We start from the raw sequence: 19,980 nt of genomic DNA, 5'->3' as shown, positions 1-19,980 counted from the left end.
TCGGCGGGCTGGCGTGCGTCCTGTAGCCCGGCAGGGACACCGCGCCGACGTCTTCCGCGTGAGTTTCCTGCACCATGATGACGTCGGGTTGCTCCGTCGGCGCCAGGGTGCGGAGGTGCTGTTGTAGGACCCTTTTCCGGCACCGAAAGCCGTTCGCGTTCCAGTGCCAGATTCGTAGCGAGGTGCGCTGTCGGGCCGTCGTCATCATGGCGATACGTTGACGGTGACCTGGTTGTGTTCTTGTACGACTCCGCACGCGGGTGCCGTCAGTTTGCTGAATTGTTGTTGTATCTGCTGCTGGATAGCAGTTTGCATCTGTTGTTGGAAGGCTTGCATCTGCTGCTGGAAAACTTGCATCAGCCTGTTGGTGATTCTCTTCTCCAGGACCTCGAGGTCTCTACCCCAGCGGTTCATCTGGCTTTCGATTCTTCTGATGCGGTTGTTCAAGCCGGCGTAGCCCGGCGTCTTGCTCAGGTCGAGGACGTTCGATGCGGAGGCCGACACGCTGGAGCCCACGTCGTCGGCGTCCTCGTCGCATTCCTCTTCTATGTAGTATTCGTGGGCCGGGGATTCCCGTCGCTCCTCCGCCGGCTTCGGCATCGGGGTCGGGTCTCTCACTGGCGGCGGTTGCTTCCAACTCGTCGCCCGGCTCGGACGTTCCGCCGGGCTAGCGTTCGTTGCCTCCGCGGGTGCGGGCTTTGACCTCGTGGTCGACTTTGGCCCCCATAGCTCTTCGAGCTTCGTGGTGAGCTGCTCGATTGTCACTCGCTGGGCGTGTACGGTGGCTTGTAGCTCTTTCAGCATCTTGCGTAGTTCAACGGTCTCCGGGGAGGCTCTCGCTTGCTTCTTGTCGTTGCTGCGTCGTGGCGACGAGCGGCTAGCGCTTCTCCCTCTGGACGCCGAGCGCTCGCGACGAGCGGACTTTGAGCGCCGGCGAGCCGGCGCGGCAGCTGCTCCGCCAGCTGCGCCGTCCGTGATCGCCGCCCAGGAGGCGGGGCCTCGCGACGTGGCGCGACGGCCGCGCGATGCGCTCCTGCCGCGGCTGCTGCCGCGCGTCGGGGCGAGTTCGGGGCAGTCGTCCCTTCTAGAAAGTCTGACTTTGAGCGCCGGCGCCGACGTGGCCGCCTTCGCGCGTTCTTCTTCGAGTTTCCGCTCCCACTGCCGCTTGCGGACTTGGTATGGGGTCTTGAATTTGTGTTTGCACGAGCGCTCGCCCGTGGGGTGTGGGCCGCCGCACAGACGGCACCGCGGCTTGCATTGACTCTTGTGCCCGTCGCCCGGGTTCTTCTGCCCGCAGGCGAAACATACCCGAACGTTCGGCGTGGGACACACGTCCTTTCTGTGGCCGATCTGTCCGCAAATCTTGCAAACTTCCTTGTGCTGCCGATACAGGTAGCATCTCGTAACTACGCCGCCGTACCGCACGTAAAACGGCACTTTGCTTCCGTGAAACAAGATGACGACCGCCGTCGACTGGCCGAGGCGGTGAGCGTCACCGCCAGTGGGGTTGTGTTTGTTCACCACGTGGCGAAATATGTCGTCCGCGGTGTCTTCCGGACCCACGCCACGTATTACGCCGCGAGAGGTGTCCTCCGGCGCCGCCCGATACGCGTAGGTCTCGAACTCTCGTCCTCCGATCGCGATCTTCTTCACGACCTCGTATTGCATCATCCTTTCCCAGCTCGGGGTACTGACTACTAGAATGTTCTGAGCGAGGTTCGGCAGCATGGTGTCCTCCCACTCGGCTTCCTCGCTCGCTTTGGCCGCCGCGAAAATGGCTCTTCGCAGGTCGGTCAGCGGCACCTTGCCTACTTCTAGGCCGCCACGTGGCCGCACGACCACGCGGAACTCGTCTCTCGGGGCGAAATTGGGCATGCGCGCCGTCTTCGCCATGTTGGCGTTAATCTTGCTCGCGAACTGAGCTCGCGTAGGTTGAACGTGGCGTTGCGAAGCGTTAGGCTTACCGGCGTGTGACGAAGCTCGCGGCGTGGAAGCTTCCAGAACACTCACAGATTTCTTGCGACGACGCTGATGAGACACGCAGGTCCACCCGGCGTGGTCGTCGCCTTCCTCCGGCTCGTCGTCGGCGTGCGGACGCTCGTTGCCGTCGATTTCGTCGCCGTCGATGCCGGAGCACGTGGTAACAGTCCTCACCGACACACAGTCCGACAGTCTGGTCGCGTTGAGGAGAGTCCGCAGTAGTCACATCCATTTCGCAGGATTCTTGGAAGTCTTCTACGTCGGCGCGCCGATTCTCCGCCCGCTGGGCAGGTCCGGGCACGCCCGCGGCGGTGGCGGCGGCCGTCGACGTGGCCGTCGCCATGCCCGTACTCGTCGGTTCCCTCATTAGGCTTAGCTGGGCTGCCTCGCCTCGCTGAAGAAAAATGCTCGCAAAATCGCCCAAATTTGGTACCTACGTGATCCTCTCGATGAAAGGAAACTCGTATGCACAATTTTGGACATCAGGGGCGGGATGGTCCTCCGAAAAATTCGTGGCGACGACGGAGCCGACGTGGAGTGCGTCTGCTCAGCTCGGCGACCGCAGCGGCCCCCCCGGCTCTGTTAGAAGAACAGCAGAACGCGTCGAGGAGTACGGACCGAAGAGTCTCAGGTGAGCTGTTTTCGTTGCGAGCAGTTTGTCTGCCGTTCCGATGACGACGTCGCGCGGCTCGTGTGTGACGTCGAGCTTCGTGCTCGCATGTTTTGGGAGATGCCAAAAAATGGCTGTGCTTTGACACTACTGTTTATTGTATTCTCATATCGGCGAACCTTGTTGGGCTGCCGTATCTACATATGGCGGCCCACGTGCTTAACGTGCCGGTAACAAGCGTGGTGGCCTGTTCCGGAGAGGCGGCAAGGTCACCCCCGAGAACCCGCATATTCCGCGTGGTGCCCAAATTGTAAGATGAATTAGAGGTTCGTTGCTGCTAGCTCCGCGAGAACAATGCCGCTGTATTGGTGCCTGATGGTGTTCGCGGACCTTTACGGCCAGGACCGTTAGGTCCCGACCGTACTGCGTCTGCTCACCGACCGAAGTTTAGGTTCACGGTACCTCGCTTAGTTCGGAGGATATCTTGAAACTCCTCGCTCCAGTTGGCTGCAGGCAGACAGTTTATCGTGCCCGACACAGCCACAACGGCACATTTGCAAACCTTCCTAAACGTATGAGATGGTACGGCCGAAAGATATTTACTCTGCGTCCTTCGAGCAACTGCAGTTGCGGCTCGCTTCAGAGACGGGAGGCACGTAGGCGTTGTTCCAACATGGCGGTGGGTCGTCTCCCTCGTAGCGCCGTACCCGCCCCGATGCGCTCGCGGTGCCGGTTGGTGTCCCGCACCTCAATAACCTTGTGTTACCAACTTCAACCACCGATAATTGCTGTGGGGGATTTTAATGCACATCACAACCTTTTTAAAGGGGCAAACTACAGCCGGAGGAAACTAAGCACACTGGGTCAGTACTAACTGTCGAGTTGTTTAGAATAACAGAGACAGGGCATTCTGATTGCTGTGTAAGCTTGTCTGCAGTAGACCATTTTATTGGGTCACCAAACGCAGATTGACTATGAACGCACCGCAGTGAACCATCCACATGCAAGTGACCACTTTTCTGCCTTGCTGGGAGACTGATCCCCGTCCTGCTCTCAAAACCTGTCCACCCAGATGGAAGCACGAGAAGACAGATCGGGAAAAATGTAAGGACATAGTTTTTTTTTTTTGATGAACTTGGCATGAGTATGTCTGGAGATGATGCAAGTTATTACATTGGTGCTGAACTCCTTAAAGTTTCTTTGGCGCTCTTTGCCCTTGTTGGCCTTGCGCCACTAAACTGACAGTATCATCGTCACATTCGAATATAAACTGAGGCCACCTCGTCTACGAGGGTGGTACTGGGAGCGCCCCGTCCGACCCAGACCTTGACTGCCCATGCTCGAGCAAGCGGTGTGTATCAAGGTCTGGCGGTCTTCAAACTCGCCCAACTTACCGCCTTAGTTGTACTTCAAACTTCATTTCCAGCACTTTAATTCTTCATTACCCTCGTGCTCAAATTTTAGTTTAAGGGCCTTTTACACCTCCACATACATAACTTTTGCTAACTCCATACTCATTGCATTACCATAACAGACTGAATGACTCCTTAACACTTTGGGAACTCCTGCCACAAATGCCCTTGCATTATTAACATCAACATACTACTACTACAGAACCGTGCCCGAAATTGCCCTATTGAATGTTTACGTTTGTCATTTTGGAGCAAATCTATTCGACTAAAATCAGCCAGCGTATCACAGTACCACGCATAACACCTATTCATACCTAAATTTGGTAATCGGCTCTCCTGCTTTCTTTCCTTCAGTTTAATGGGGGTATACGCCAAACGAAGGGAGCTACTACGTCCCAGTTATCTTGGAAGGCACAGGCAAAGGCCCTAGCAGTTGCATTTTTCACAAAAGGTTCATAGAAACCGGTGCAGACTGGTTAAAATTCAAACAAGTCACAATTGTCGCAGACATCTTTACCAATCTAGGCATTTGCCAAGCCTGTTACCTGGTGATGGCACATGATCTTCCTGCTGCCAAGAGCTGGATTTCCCAGACCTCAGGTGCTGCATCTGGCTTGAGCAGGCCCTGGGGGAACGAAAAGCGGAGGCTCGCACGACAGGCTCATACCAAGGTCTCGTTTGTCCTTCGGCGGTACCCAACTGCCCAAAACCGTGCATCTTTTCAGAGTGATAAAGCAGAAACAAGCTGTATTGCCCGTCAGGCAAAAGGAAAAGTTGAGGACCTCCATAACATCAGTAAATTTCTGTGCATATGTACATTGAGTATGGAATAGACTTAAAAAGCTCAATGGACAAAAACGGTCTCTACAAGAATGTTCGTACGTGTAATTCTCAAGCACCAGTAGCAGATAACGTACACTACAATCCAACCACCTGCACACGGGCACTACCGAAGCACTTCTGCGTTTATTTAACAAAATAGAAGTGGCGGACCAGTTTCCTAATGCCTGGATATAAGCGGTAGTAGTTGCCATATTAAAACAGAAAAGACCCATGAATGTCCTTACGCCCCTGCAAGTTTAAACAAGTTGCCTATGCAAGATTTATAAAAAGTGGTGGAATAATTTTTTTTCGTCAATTTTAGTGTCACCCTGGACAGTTTCAAGTGTGTTTACGTTCAGGCTGCTGCACTACTGACCAGCCCGTTGGCTTTGACTATGACGTAAGGGTCGCTTTATGCACAAGCAGCACTGTCTCTCTGTCTTCGACTTAGAAAAGGGAATACAACGCTACTTAGCATCATGGCATGCTGCTCGGTCGGTAGGCTTGCGGTATATTTGGCTTCATGCTAAACACAATAGAAAGCTACATTTCAGAAAGAACATTTAGGGTAAGGATTCCGACAGTATTAATGGGAACACAAAAAATTAATATGCCTCCAGACGAAATATACCCGGTTTTTAGTTAAAATTAGTTCACGGGAAAAATCGTTGCCAACTCCTATTTCTTGTGCTATGTATGATGATGACGTCCAGATTAGTTAAGGTCATGCAACTTTTCCATCCCGAAAGGCAGCGGCAGCTAGGCATTAAGCTGGCAAAAGAAATGGCTTTAAACTGAGTAAAAAAAGTATGTGTGCTTTTCGCAACGCACCGTGGCATCCGCCCGGAATGAGACGTCACCCTAAATGGTGATGCGATCTGTGACGGAACACAAGTTCTCGGGTACATTCAATCCTCATTAAAAACGCTGAAACAAAAATCCTTCAAAAGAATGAATATTTTCAAAGCATTGCCACATCAGAACTACAGGACTGATAATGGCTGCCTTTGCCGCCTTTTTATCACTTTGTTGATTGATTGATTGTGGGGTTTAACGCGCCGACGAAACACAGTCGATGAGGCGCGCCGTAGTGGAGGGTTCCGGATTAATTTTGACCACCTGGGGATCTTTAACGTGCGCCGAAATTTCTTACACACGGGCGTTTTTACGTTTTGCCTCCATCAGAAAAGTGGCCGCCGCGGCCGGGAATCGAACCCGTGACTTCGTGCTCAGCAGCACAACGCCTTAGCCACTGAGCCACGGCGGCGGGTTTTTATCATTTTGTAAAGTTCCTTATAGACTGTGGAAGTGTATATGGCTCCGCGTCTAAAACTGCCGTGAAAATGTTAGACTCAGTGCAGCATATGGGTCCCCGCCTTGCATTTGTAGATTCCCGCACAAATCCCATTCAAACTCTACATGTCGACTGCGACCAGTGGTGTCGAGAACACAAGCGCGCTTGCCACACGCGTAAAAAGCGTCACACGAAAATAATGTGGCCTAAAGCCGGTTCGTGCTTGTAGTCCAGCTCTCCAATCTAGTTCAGTCCATTCTAATTTACCCAGAGCTTTAACCACCACCTGCTTGTTGAACGCTTCTGCAGTAAGCCATGTGTGGGCACATTCAACTGACTAAATAACGTTGATAGCACAGTCCTTGCTGGAGAGTAATCGAACTGCGAGAAAGGGAAGCTTCACGACGTGCAGTGTTACTGCTTCTTGCTCGATATTGTGCTTGTAGAGCAAAAGATGGGATGATTTTAACTGCCGGCTACCGGGCGTTCTTTCGATAAACGTGTTCATGCTGTTTCTTTCCCTTTTAATCTATGGGTCATTCATCTCGTCAGGCCAGGAAGTTCTTCGCCTCACTCACATTGCCGTTTTCGTTGTTCGACGTAGGCAAGGTTTAGCCAGAACATCGACTACTAAATGACGGTTCAGACTGGAATGGAGCAGCGAAAGCAGTTTGCAAATTCTCAATTTACGTTAAGGATGGTTAGTTGTGCCTGCGCCGCTCGCCCACGGAAGCAAGAGTGCTTTACTGGGAGCTCGACCATGTTGATGAGTCGTATGAGAGGTCAGACATCGCCCTCCAGGAGCGTGCGAATTTGATCATGGCGCCGATGCTGTCGCAGTATCTGAAGCCTGCTCTACGCCGACATTTTGTGCAGACAGAGGGCTCTATGATTGGCTTCCTATAACATGACGCTATTTCATGACCTGAGAAAAAATGTCCGGCGAAATCGTAACTGCATTTCTGACGTATTTGCTGATATTGGCCAACAAGACGGCTACGCATATTTTGTATGACAAGGGAGGAGGAGGAGGTGAACTTTATTTAGCCAAGCTCTGTTACGAGGACGTGGTGGCCGCTGGCTTTAGCCTAGAGGTGACAATGGCAGCCCGATTCGTCAGGGAGGCTTGAACCTACCTCCGGATCAGAGCTGCCCAGCGCCCTCTCCCAGTGCCGCAGTTCTAAATCGCCACAACATTTTCTTTTTCTTCACGAATGTCTTCACGACCCCTTTAACTCTCTTCCAAGTCTGATCTCAGACCCCCTCGGGAATAAGGTCGGTACTGGTAGTTTCATGTACAGACTAGTCCTGTCAGGGCAAGGGTTCAGTGTTTGAGTTTCCTGGTTCTTTTCTTGCAATGTCATTACATTTCACACTTAATGACCATCTCCATGTTTCAGATCAGAGGTCGGCAACCTGCGGCCCGCGGGGCTGTATTATGGGGCCTCTAGTACGCCGTCGGAACCCCCACCCCTCCACCTGACACTTCCTGCGGACCGACACGCCAGTTATGACACGGAAGACGAAAAAAGAAAATCGATGGCTTCCAGTTGGCACTGTCCGCCATCTTCTCATTTAGCCAGATTATTGTCAATGATTGTCAAATATTACTGCCAATTCGCCGATTTTTTTTTCTCTTTGCCTGCAAAGCCCCCTCCCCTGATTTGCCGTCCGGCCCCCGCAGCCGTGTCGTCTTCATGCCACTCGGCCCTCAGCCTCAAAATGTTTCCGACCCCACTTTAGGTCATGGGCCATATACACCTACAGACTTCCCATTTTATCGGCATACCAAGCATTCATGAACATTTTAGTGGACCACTTCAGGAATGGAATGGCCAAACACCGGTATGGCGCTGTTCGGCCATTGGTACCCTTACGCAATGAAATAGATACTACTACTACTACTATACTACTACTGCTACTACTACTACTACTACTACTATTACGAGCTATCGCAACCGGAGATCGCAACCGGACTTCGGGGAAAAGAAACGTTGGAATACGTTTTGTGCCTTTATCTCTCCCTGGCTTCGTTAGCCTCATGTAATCTCTCCAGTCCCAGGCGCATGTTATTGCAAACCACCAATGCGCCCGTTCGAGCACAATTAGTTCGTGTTGGTCCCCGAACCTTCCAACAATCGATGCATCCACATTCAGGACGTCTGAATTAGTGCACCCATTTAATACACCTTGTACTTCTGAGTAATGCACCTTCTACTGCGCCTTCTACTTCTGATGCACCTTCTTTTTCTTTCACCTTCTACTCCCGAGCGCAAAGGCCGCGTGAATAACGTGTGTTGGTCGGATCTAGAACAGCTTACTTGTAAACGTTATAACACAACAAAATGCACAGATGAGACTGCAGACACGCGGACTGAATTATTTGTACGCGTACGTACTTCCCGCGCCAATACGATTCAAGAAAACCCATAAGTACCCAGAACATAGTTATGAACATTACCCCGCTCCAAGTAAACCAAACCTAAATGTTTAAAGGTGGCCACGGCCGGGCTGGAGTAGGCGCGCTCTCTGCTGCGGCTAGGAAAGGGGAGTTAGTGTGTGCGCGGGCACATGTTTACAGGTGAAAACAAGTGAACGAAGCTTCGTCGCGTGAAGTGGCCTGCACACCTGCCGTACACTTATTCCGCCTTGCATCAAGTGACATTTCGCAAGTTTAGGCACTGGACCTTTCATGCATATTCGCGAACTTCTGAAGGTACTACCTCTGGATCCGGTGCTTTGCTTGTCAGGATTCCGCTAACGTGGCTATGGTGTACTGCTGCGTGCCGTTTTGTATGTTGCGGCCAGGAAAGACTCCAGGTTGTGTCGTTCCACCGATTTCCAGTTGATGAGGAACTCCGCTCGAAATTGCGCAAACACATTTCCCCGGAAAATCTTGTTATTATTGACAAGTCGGCCTCGACGGTAGTATGAAGCAAGCATTTCTTACTGAACGACTATGTCAGCGAGTGTGAAGCTCAAGCTCATCGGTGATCTCGGGTGCGATGCTTGTGTCATGCTTGTGATGACGAACAAGACAAGCAGTCCTCTGTACAACCTTGTGCGTACACAAGAGAGATGTGAACTTCGCTATCAAAGCCGTATTCTAGCGCTGCTGGAAATGATTGTGACGTGTTTTGAAAAGGCAGTCAACCATCTCCCACGAAAAAAAATCCTCGAAGCTTTGCAGCTAATCATCGAGCCACATCTTGAAGATTCGGCTCTCCAAGACTGCCCGGAGGGTGTTGGCAAGAGTCACGCCAAGAGGTCAGCACGCGTGATATTCGAAAAGTTTCTCCGAATTCTTCTCGTGGACTATACAAGGAAACTAACAGACCAAAATGACAAGCCATGTGGTTTCATCCACAAGCCAACGCGGAAGCACTTCAGGCTGTAAACGACATTCCTTGGAACTTAGTCTCGCGACAGTGTTTTAGAGTTTATTGTAGTGCGCCTGTTATGGCTCTTAATTCTTTTGAGTATGTGCGATGTTATCTGAGTTTTAAAATGCTAAGCTTTCGTTTGGTGTAATGTGTTCAGTGCAATAAGAACAGATTGAATGGATGCATTTAAATGTTTTCTAGTGTCAGATGCTGTTAATGTCGCAAAACAAAAGTGCGATTTTTTTACATTTTCAAGTACCACAACAGAATTTTCTCGCCAATAGGATGAAAATAAATGTTTCCTGAACCTCATTCCTTACTGAAATGTCTTGTTGTCTTGTTCACTCGCCAGTAACATATGATACAGCCGTGCACCGCTAATAGTACACGTCATCACTTCTGCGCGCTAAATGCAATGGTTTAAGTTTTCTATTCTGGCTCCCTGAGTGAGAGAAAATGGTAAGATTAATCGCTTTGTGTGCTTATAGCGGTTACCGCGAAAACCGAGGTTGTTATATTCTTGTAAGACGTCAGGAGTAGCCGTTCAGCGACCTGTGTCAGGTGTACGAACGGGCGCGCCAAGGCTCTCTCGAGCGAACAACTCAGCGGCTCCCCGCGAGCGGAAAGGCAGAATCGCAGAACCCCCGGAGAGTTTTGGCGGCAAGCAGCAACAGCCCCCCGTGCACAGGCCGTAAGCACAGCGCGCATCGCGTACTCCAGTCCGGCCGTCAGGTAGCCAATAAATGGCACTGAAATAACAAAAGAATAGTGGATGCCTACATTGAAGCGCTATGTCAATAGTCAAACATAGTTATCCATTGGTGTGCACAGGCCATGCAAAGATGTAGACAGGGAAGAAACACAATACAAGAATTGCCTACATACGCTTTATTTAGGGCACTACCAACACACAATGCATGCAATGGACAGCAAACAGTGCAAGTACCTAACTAGGCATAACACCCATACACGCATTCCCCAATACATAATGCATGCGCACGTGTTACACGCATATTACGAAAGCACAACTATTTGGAAACTCTGTACTCGACATTTAAAACACCTATCGCAGAGGGTGTAAAATAGAACACATATGAGCTCGTTCTAACCTAAAAGAAGGAGCGAGTACTAGCTATAGTTCGACGTTTCGTCACATGTAACCTGTGTAAGTGCAAGTTCTTTTCCCAGCCAGGATAATAAAAAATGACACCTGCACGTACTTGACGGGGAGAAGACGGATCGAGATCGCTGCAGCCGAGCCAACAAGCATTTTTACTCAGACTGGCGCGAAGAACGCTAGCGGAGTAGCGCTGATGTGAGAAAGGTGTTACCTTAGGCTATGTTACACAAGAATAATATTGTCACGAGGTGTCGGGCTCGGCGCCCAGCCGGACCGGTTTAGCGCGATAATGGTTAAAACTATGTGCGGGTGGTTTATGCTTCTTGGTCACCTATGTGCCATTACGCTCCGACAGGAAGTGGGAGCCGGGTTTGCTCCCCGACGTTCAGGCGGCGTGAGGGAAGAGGACGAAGACAACGATGTGCTTCGGACTGCTGTAGTGTGCGTCGCCGGCTCTGCCTGCACCAGCTGTATACCTACCTAAAGTGTAAACAACCCTATACAGCAGTCACCCCTGTTTCACCGTGACACTATGTTTACGCAAGATACACTTAACAGATAGAGTACATGAAGTCACGAAAGTGAGGCACACTACCGCGGTGCGGTTTCCTCACAGCGCGCTTCGGGACGGCACTTGCCGGTCATGTTACGACGAGGGAGTCGTTCTGAGGCCCGCAAGTCGTCGCCCACGTCGGTTAGCGATGGCCTCGTCCGCAGTGGCAGGTCCGGCGCAGCCACTTGTGGTGTTCCCTGTGGACCGCGCAGTAGTGCGCGACCCCGGGCCTCCAAGGGCGCTCGGGCTCCGGGACTGGTGATGTTTCGAACACGAGTGGCCCCGTAGCCTCGTCCTCGGCAACTCGTCCGCTCAACCAGGGGGCCAGCGAAGAACTGCTCTCCGCCGCTGCTGCCCACTCATCGACGTCTGAGCTCCAACTGCCTGGCGTTCCGCGAACCGCTGCGGTTGATTGGTTGGTTATTATCATGGCAGACACCCACGCGGTTAATTGACCAATTGCATTGCTGCAGAAAGTAGGCTGTGACCTTGACTACTTTAGATGCAAAAGTACGTGCAGAAAACAAAGAAAAAAAGATAAAGAAAAAACCTGACCTATCACCGACCTTGACATCTGTACGCCCCTACCCCCACCTCCTTCTCCTGAATCGGCTTCGAAAATAGAGCGCTACACGTGTCTTAGATAGCGGGCGCGACCAAGCAAAGCGCGAAATTTCTGAGGCTTTCTATATTCAAAAGGAGGCAGTTAACTGTATCAGTAAGCCTTCCATCGCTCTGACGGCAAAAGAGCTGAATTTTTTGCAAGGCCGCATGCGCGGGATGTAATTTGGTTGTGTGGGTCATACGCATTTAAGATTGTGGACGGTTTTATCTCTTTTGTTTGTTTTTATCACTTGCAAGGTCTATCATCCTTGTCTGTTGGCATTTTCATATATTACGTGTTTCTTGTGTAAACTTTTCAGTTGAAGTCTAGCGAGTGTCCCGTCTGCTTCTTTCTTCGTCCCTGTCTGTTTTTTCGCTGGTAATATGCATCTAAGTCAACACCAACTAGCCCAACTTTCAGCCTTAACGGTAGAGTACCGTGCACCTTGCGTTCCGCCCGCAGAGTCGTAGGATCGAAACCTGGCGCCGGCAAGTATTATTTTTTATATAGTGTAGGGGGAGCGATGCGGACGCGGACTACGGACGCCAACGCGGGTGACATCGTGAGTTACTGAAATGCTCTGCATTTAAAAACACATAGGAAGGCTCGTTAAGAGTGTAGGTATGATCTCCGCACTGGGTCTCAAAACATGCAAGGTTCCGCCGACCGGCAGGACGATCGGGCGGCATTCATCATACTTAGGTCTATTCTTCCGCTCTGTTCAGGAAGTCGAAGGGGTCGTCCCTGATCATGAACCCGGGGAAGGGTGCCTAACTAATCCTCTACCCGCACGCGGGAGTGGCTCGGATCCTTTGTTGGAGTAAACTACGGCGGGCGCCTCGAGGTTGTTTGTGGGAAATGCCGCCTGTGTGGAAACCCCAGAAAGGGAATAAATAAAATACTGGAGGACGTGGGTTCGGATCTCACCTGGCGGGCATTTTGTCTCCACTTTATTTCTTTCCAAATTCTCCCCTTTGCTTTCCCCGGTTTTCTTGACTGCCCACTCTTATTTCAGTGTTATATATAAAGTCTACCCGGTTGCACAGGCCTGAAAGCTATCAGCCTTAATACTATGGGCAGTACCTTAGGATGACGAATTGCACATACATGATTCAGTGTTCTGCTAGATGTCTCACTTTTCCGCAATAGCTTTATAACTTTGCTGAAGGGCTCACCTTTTGAGCAAAATTTCCGGGGATAAGGCACTTGCAAGCTGAATATCTCCAAACACTTTTCCAAATAAGGACAACTCACTAACACCCAAACCCACCGCCACACTCAACACTCACAGTGACCACGAATGTGCGCCCCAATTTCTTAAAGTTCGCCAAACGTGCCGACAGAGTGCCTAGAACAATCCCACTGCTGACGTAGATCGGCGTCCATTGCAAGTGGCTCTTCTTAAATCTTCGTGTTCTAATGCGGGAAATGGGTGAAGCTTCACGGGGAGGGTATTTACCACAACATTATGGTTAAGGTCAGAATAAAGCTTCTTTAGCAACGCCGTTTAATATGCTCAAACTTCAACCTTTTTTTTTCTACGTGTCCTTTACGAAAGGCTCACAGGCGCTGACGCATTTGAAACAGATGTGCTGCGCTGACGAGGCCTTCCACGCGGCCACAACTGCCTCGCCATACTGTGTTGAAGCATACAGAGCCTGCTATGGCAAAAGTAAGTTGAAGTAGACCGCAAAAACAAAGCCAGAAAACAACAAAAAGGGGAATTTCAGGTAATTTACTAGGAAATAAAGTTTGGTCATGTAGTCGACAATTTCGACAATTTCTTTGGAAATTGGCGGGACAGGGAAATTCATGCTCCTTGTGATCTATAACTTCGAAGAACTCGAGAAAAAAAAGCCAATGTTACCACACCCACAGTGCCCGCAAACCTACTTGATGGTCTACGTAATGCCCCAGCTACGTGTGATGCGCAATCATTTGCCGTTGTGGATTCACGTCGTCGTCGTACACGCCTTCCAAAGGTGTTTATCGCATTTACTATGTGACTATTTTTAAGCGGTTATTCGTGTCTATTGGCGTTAATCAAAATTAACCATATCAAGAATTCATTTTATGCACACTTTTCTTAGCCCCGAAAAAGGAATGCAATTGAGATTTCCCCTGAGATGAATTTACCTAGCCGGAAAAATATTTGCATTAGCAGATAATGAACATTGATCCGCGGAATGAAATCTGTATGCAAAAAAAAAACGGGGGAAACGCATTATGCACAAAATACGAGTTTTGGACACCTGCGTTAGCTTCCGAGTCCGGTTCGGTGCAAAGAGACTACAAACGACGCCCTTAAAACCTGTTTTTTGTTTGGCATCAACTTCTGTTCCGTTTCTGGCAGTAACAAGAAAACGCGAGTAAACGTTAGTCAGTATTGAGTGAGCATGAGCGCGAAACATGTCCGGAAACATTGTCTTAAGAAGCCGGAAATCTACTCACGCTTGTGCCTGCCCTGCATAGCAACATCTGCTCGTTTTTCGCCTCAGGTTCGAATGCTATCTTTCGAGCGCATTGTTCTCTATTTTCGCGGAACTCTGGGGCGGAGCCACATTTACAGATGACGCAGCTAGCTATACTTCGCCAGCTGCTGGCTCTTTGGCTTTAAGAACATATACCTGGCGCTCTCGTCGCGACTACAGAATATCGTGCTGAGGATGGCAAGCATTGTGTCCCCGCAGACCGGCAAACTCACTTTATATGCGTTGCTTTTCCCGAAATTCTTTCCAGACTTTTTTTACGAACATTTGTCTTGTCAGACTTGTCAGAGCTGTCGGTTTTTGAAATTACTTTGCACGCTTCTACCTGCGGGGGTATAAACGACAGGTTTGCTTTTAATGGGTCTTTGTCCCCTAAAGTACAACCTGTCCGTCTCCGGCTCTACAACGCCGAAAAATTGTTTAAAACTACTGTTGCACTAAAGGGCATAAATACGAAATCTACAGAACAAGAAAATAAAAGATTCAGCGTCTAAAGGTCCAACGAGCCGTAAGATCCAACGAGACTAGAGGTCCAACAGTGAATATTCCGTCTCGATGGATCTTTCGTCTCATTGGACATTCAGGCTTGACTGGACATTCAGAGTCGGTGGATCTTACGTCTTGTTGGACATTCCGGCTCGAGTGGACCTCCCGTCTCTGTTGATCTTTCGTCTCGTTGGACATTTAGGCTCTTACTATATCCGGTGCACTTAAATGAATGTCCGGAGCCACTGTAAAGTTACCTTGAATGCCCCCTACTCCTATATAGTTGTGGGACCTCCTGCATTTTCACATGCAATAATGATACCGTGATTGACGGCGCAAAATTTCAGTCTGCCTGCAACGCTATTGACGAAAGCAAGCTTGGTCGCGAGTACGTTGCTGAGAGTTCCAAATAGGACTTCATTTTTTTTTCGGACCTGTTTTATAAGTTGAGCAAATGTAATGGCTTTTTTTTGAGTGCGTGCAATAATATCAGCGAAAACATAATGTTCCTGAGCTTCATGCGCATGACAGGCACGTGAGCGCTAAGCAAACAGTCACGTGCTCTTCCATCCAAAAAAGGAGGGCACAACGGCAGTCGCCTGACACTCTCCGCGTACGGGCGTGAATTTCCGTCAACTGCTTGCAGCCCGTAAGAAGCGGTCGATACGGGTGAGGGTTGTATATTCTCAGTTCGGTCTTATCAAGGCGTCATTTGTCATCCAGGATTTCACATATTAATCAGTTAGTGAGATAAAAAATCTAACTTGAACATCTTCCCTTCTGATATATTGTTTAAATTTCCCGCCCACTCATAAAAACGACATTATTGTGGTTCACGCTGTCACAAGAGCAAGCCTAAACACAAACTTCAAGCCTTGGAATGGCCATAGTATTCACTTTTCATACCTTGAAACTTTTCAAAAACTCTTCCTTTCATCGATTCCCTTTCCTCATCTGTCGGCAACACTAGAAATTTGGCGATGCTTTCAGTAGCATAGACTCAGCACCAGGATACAGTCTAGTCCACTTATAACAATATCCAAGTGCCAAGAAAATCCCATCGTTATAACCGATAATCGTTATAAGCGGGTCGAGAAAAAAAAAGCCACAAGAGAGATCAAAACATTTTATTAGCATGCAAGTGGGGTAGTGCAACTACTGGTTTGCAGAAAAGCCATAGTCAGTCAGCTTTGACTGCTTCACGCGAAGCTGACGCACATCTTTTTCGAGAGCATCTAATTGCTCCACATAGCTGAGCGGGAGGTCCTTCGCGAAAATGAAGTCCCGTAGGAACTGTATCATTCGTTGGGCCTCGTGCGATGACGGTACCTGGGTAGGCTGCTCAGCCGCGTCGTCGTCGTCGTCGCTCTCACCGCTGTCCGCTGCACCACGCACACTCGCAACGATCGCCTCGTCACTGAGGCACTCGGATGTTTCCACACCATCGTCGGCATGGAGAAAATCGTCGAGACCCGACGCGTCTTCGTGAAGCGCCGACCATAACTATGGCACCCCTTCATCGTCGGGTGCTTCCGTGGCCTCCCCTGGGATCGCTTCCTCCTCGCCTGCTTCCTCCTCGTGACGCATTTTCGCATTTTCGGCGCGCGCGGTAAGCGGATTCAATCGCTATATCCGATATCGCGGCTCGGGAGCATCGTAATAAGCGGGTTATTTTACCATAGAAAGCATACAAAATTGGACGGTGCAATCGTTGTCCATCGTTATATCCGATATATTGTTATAAGCGGTATCGTTATAAGTGGATTCGACTGTATACCGGGTGTTACACTGATAAATGGAACACTTCAAAAAAATTTCCTCAGCGTCTCGCTGCTCTGTTTGCGCTCAAACTTCACATGGAGGGGTCTATTTTGTTTGGCACTTGGAAAAACGACCGTAGATACCTATTTATTCTGCCAATACATAAAAACGATTTTCGACTATGGCAAAATGGCAGCCATTATGGACGAGCATGGTGATCTTGGATCCGTCGTTCCACCTGGGATATGCAAAACGAAACGAGCGATGATGATTCACGGTAGGAAATAGCCGAATGAGGTAGCAGACTAGCCAGAAAACCTCTTTTGTCGATAGCTTAGGATGGCCACAAATAATTACATAGCAGCTAGTACAAATCATAATACTGTATTCCTGCGGTTCATTGCTGTCGATGCCAGTCATCTGGTTTCAGATCAGCTGTCGTCTGCTGTGCCAGGTTACCCCACTTTCCGAAATAAGGCTTACGATTCTTTGTTCACGTTTGCTGCTTTGTTCTCGTTTTCTTCTATTATTATTTTTTGCGTGCGTGTCTGTGCTTGTGACATGGCGGCATGAGATCATTCACAGTATATGAAAAGGCATATTCTGTTCACCTGCAGTGAATGTTATCGTGGCGTCATGTCACAACCACAAATTTATGTTCGCCGTTCGGCTGGCTTGAGAGACAGGTAAAGTGTGCCGTACATAACGTGCCTTATAGATGGTATTCGTTGAAAAGTTTAGCGATCAATTTCTTCGCTTGGTAACACTGGAAACGGCCACAGACATGGCCGATGCGCCACGGACATGGACAAGTATCGCCATCCCGCGGAGCCCGACGTAACGAGTGATGGCGCACTCACACGGTTACATGGAGGAGAAGGGAGTCCCTGATCTGGGGGCCGTGCGCACAACGTCGCCAAGCAACAGACGCTTGGCCACAGGTGGCGTCCTCTACAGGTGTTTGTTAATATTGCAGTACAGCTGAAAGCTGTATGTCTTATATATTGCTTCAACAATAAAATGACTAATGAGCGTACGACTGCTTTGGTGTCAATGGGCAGCATGTGAGCATTGATCAGTGCTTCGCTGTTGACATTTTTGTTACACAAAAACAGGCACTGTAGCAAGTATTCGTGAACAAACACGGGAAAGAAACTTGACAAGAAAGATGTGAGCCCATGGACACTGTGTTTTCGTCACAGCACCTTTCCTTGTAGTGTTATTGTCGCTGTATTTCTCCCCAAATTTTAACCAACTCTCCCAGCTTCACACCTTCAGCCAGAAAGCACACATGGTGTTTGTGAATGAAAAGTGCTTCTACCAAACTTCCGTGGCTGTGCAAAAAGTCAGTGAGCAGTAGCTCTACTTTCTCTGCACAGTTTGTGGTATGAAGTTCCTTCTACAAACAAAACACCAAGGTTTTTTGACACAAAAAACGGAAAAAATGTCATGATGATGATGATGATTATTGCTATTGGTTTCCCCTTTGATGCGGGGCGATGACATGTCATCTTACCAAACAGGACTAATATAACCATGTTTTACACTCTTGGTGTAATACTAGCGCTGCTAGTATTAAGCAAGTGATGCCTTCTAGCACTACACTACAGTACTGCGGGAAAGCCAAACCTCCAAGTTATTATTTTGCTTGAGTGCAAAGCTCTGCAGAGAATCCAAGAAAAAGATTCCTTTTTTGCTGACGCCGTAGCTCTGCTGGAAAGCCAAAACGTGTGGCTTCTGTCACTGCTGATTTGCTGTAAGACAGGCATGTGAATGTATTGCAGTAATTAAGGCATTTGTTGTGTACATGTCCTTCACACCAAGATTAATGAACCAGGCTGGCTGGGTAACAAAAACCTCGAGTGAGGTTACAACAAAATGTTTCATGTGAAAAGTTAGAATACTGTTTGTTATAAATAGCAATTACGTTTTAATATGGTTTTGACAGAAGTTAAGTCACCTGTTGGAAATCATTGGCTAAAACTAAAAAAGCACTGGTTCATACAGCTGCAATCGTGTGAAATAGCAACAGAATTGTTTGGGCCCTAAATTCGACAGGCATGCTCCAGCTGGGAATGTGTTTGTAGAGCACAAAAATAATAATGGCATGGGAAAAGAGGGTGAGCTTAGTTGAGTTACCACCAAAGTACTGGTAGACAGTTAGAATGCTTACAAAAATTTAGAAATAGTTTGGATACCCTGGAACAATACGGGGAACTTCACTTGCCCTGGGTTTAAGTTTATTAGTGCTGAGCTTACTATACCCGACATAACACCAGAGAGTTTTAGAATAACGTACGCAACCGTGCGCAAACAGTTAGCGAACGCTATTTTTTGCGTCGTTCGCACTGCGCATGCGGCGTACGTTAATCCGCTTCTGCGTTTAGTGGATGGAAGAATAGTGGACGCTATTTAGGCAAAATAGCGTGCGTACGTGAGGCGGCTTGCGTTTCCAACATGGCGGCGAGTAGCTTGACCATGGAGGAAAGAAAAGCGCGAGAACCAACCACGGTTCCGCTCTACTGTGGACAGTAATTTGCTTCGGATGGACCAAGTTTTCTGTTCCTGTGTTTTTAAATACGTCGAGTGGTTAGCACGTCGCCCTCCGCAGCTCTGTATCGTCGTAACTTCGCTGATTGTACGAATTGTAGAGACGCGCCCGGGTGGCGCGGACGCCGCTAGCCGGGCCGAATGTGGGCGTGAAGCCCGCGAAGAATGACGCAACCACGCGCAGTTCACGAACAGCAAAAAACCCCGTTTAATCCCCACCCAGAAGCGCCAACTACGGGGGGGGCAGTGGGGCTCGTGCCCTCCCCGGACGGCTTTACGGGGGGGCAGAGCCCCCTCCGGCCCCGGCTGAGGATTTTTTTTAAGGGCTTGGCTCGGCTCTGCGCCCGTCGACATCGGACTGTTGGCCGTCGTGTCTGCCAACTATTGTTTACAATAGGGGTTGGGATCTTGAAAGACAGTTCCGTCCTCCCGACAGGCAGGGGGAAACGCAGGGCCGTGTCGCTTTTCTTCATGGTGAGTTAGACGTGCTCAGTGTGCGGATTGTTGACAACAATGTAGCGCTGCACTTGGCTATGGTGGCTAGAAGGGTGGCCCTTCTAGCCACCATAGCCTGGCTTCAGCAGCACGCTAGCAAAGCGACATTTTGTCGGGAGCGTAGATCGGCGCACTCACTCGTGAGTACACTCATTTGAACTCATTTGTACTCAAACTCACGAGTGAGTACGATGATGAGTGAGTAGTACAATACTCATGAGCATGAGTACTCATGAGTATGAGTACTGGTGAGTATGGTACTCATGAGTACACAGTACTCATGATTACAATACTTATAAATACTGTATTTTCGAGTGCTTGCACTCGTGAGTACAGCAGTGCAAACAAGCTCACAAACTCAAGTCTGGACGCACGTGTACGAGTTTCAGACATTTAGCGGTGGCGCTGTGCTGCTTCACTC

The 19,980-nt window shown here is 49.4% G+C and overlaps 1 protein-coding gene across 5 annotated transcripts in view; it reads right to left on the bottom strand.

The window, feature by feature from the left end:
- The window catches only part of LOC144166778 (uncharacterized), a 104,784-nt gene that overhangs the window by 44,076 nt on the left and 40,728 nt on the right, over positions 1–19,980 (bottom strand). For 4 of the 5 annotated variants that reach the window (XM_077696263.1, XM_077696265.1, XM_077696264.1 and 1 more), the window contains 2 exons: positions 11,260–11,576; positions 4,548–4,627 (listed from right to left, as the gene is read on the bottom strand). The gene's annotated coding sequence lies outside the window, so the exon portion shown is untranslated. Of the gene's footprint in view, positions 1–4,547; positions 4,628–11,259; positions 11,577–14,229; positions 14,546–19,980 lie in introns of those variants that run through there. The other variant, XM_077696267.1, reaches the window with a different exon arrangement.

The sequence above is a fragment of the Haemaphysalis longicornis genome, unplaced genomic scaffold (genome assembly GCF_048455015.1).
Source record: "Haemaphysalis longicornis isolate Haplotype H1 unplaced genomic scaffold, Haemaphysalis longicornis Haplotype H1 scaffold_19, whole genome shotgun sequence".
Classification (NCBI taxonomy): Eukaryota; Metazoa; Arthropoda; class Arachnida; order Ixodida; family Ixodidae; genus Haemaphysalis; species Haemaphysalis longicornis.
The sequence above is the reverse complement of the archived record's forward strand: the minus strand, read 5'-3'. Positions and strand labels throughout refer to the sequence as shown.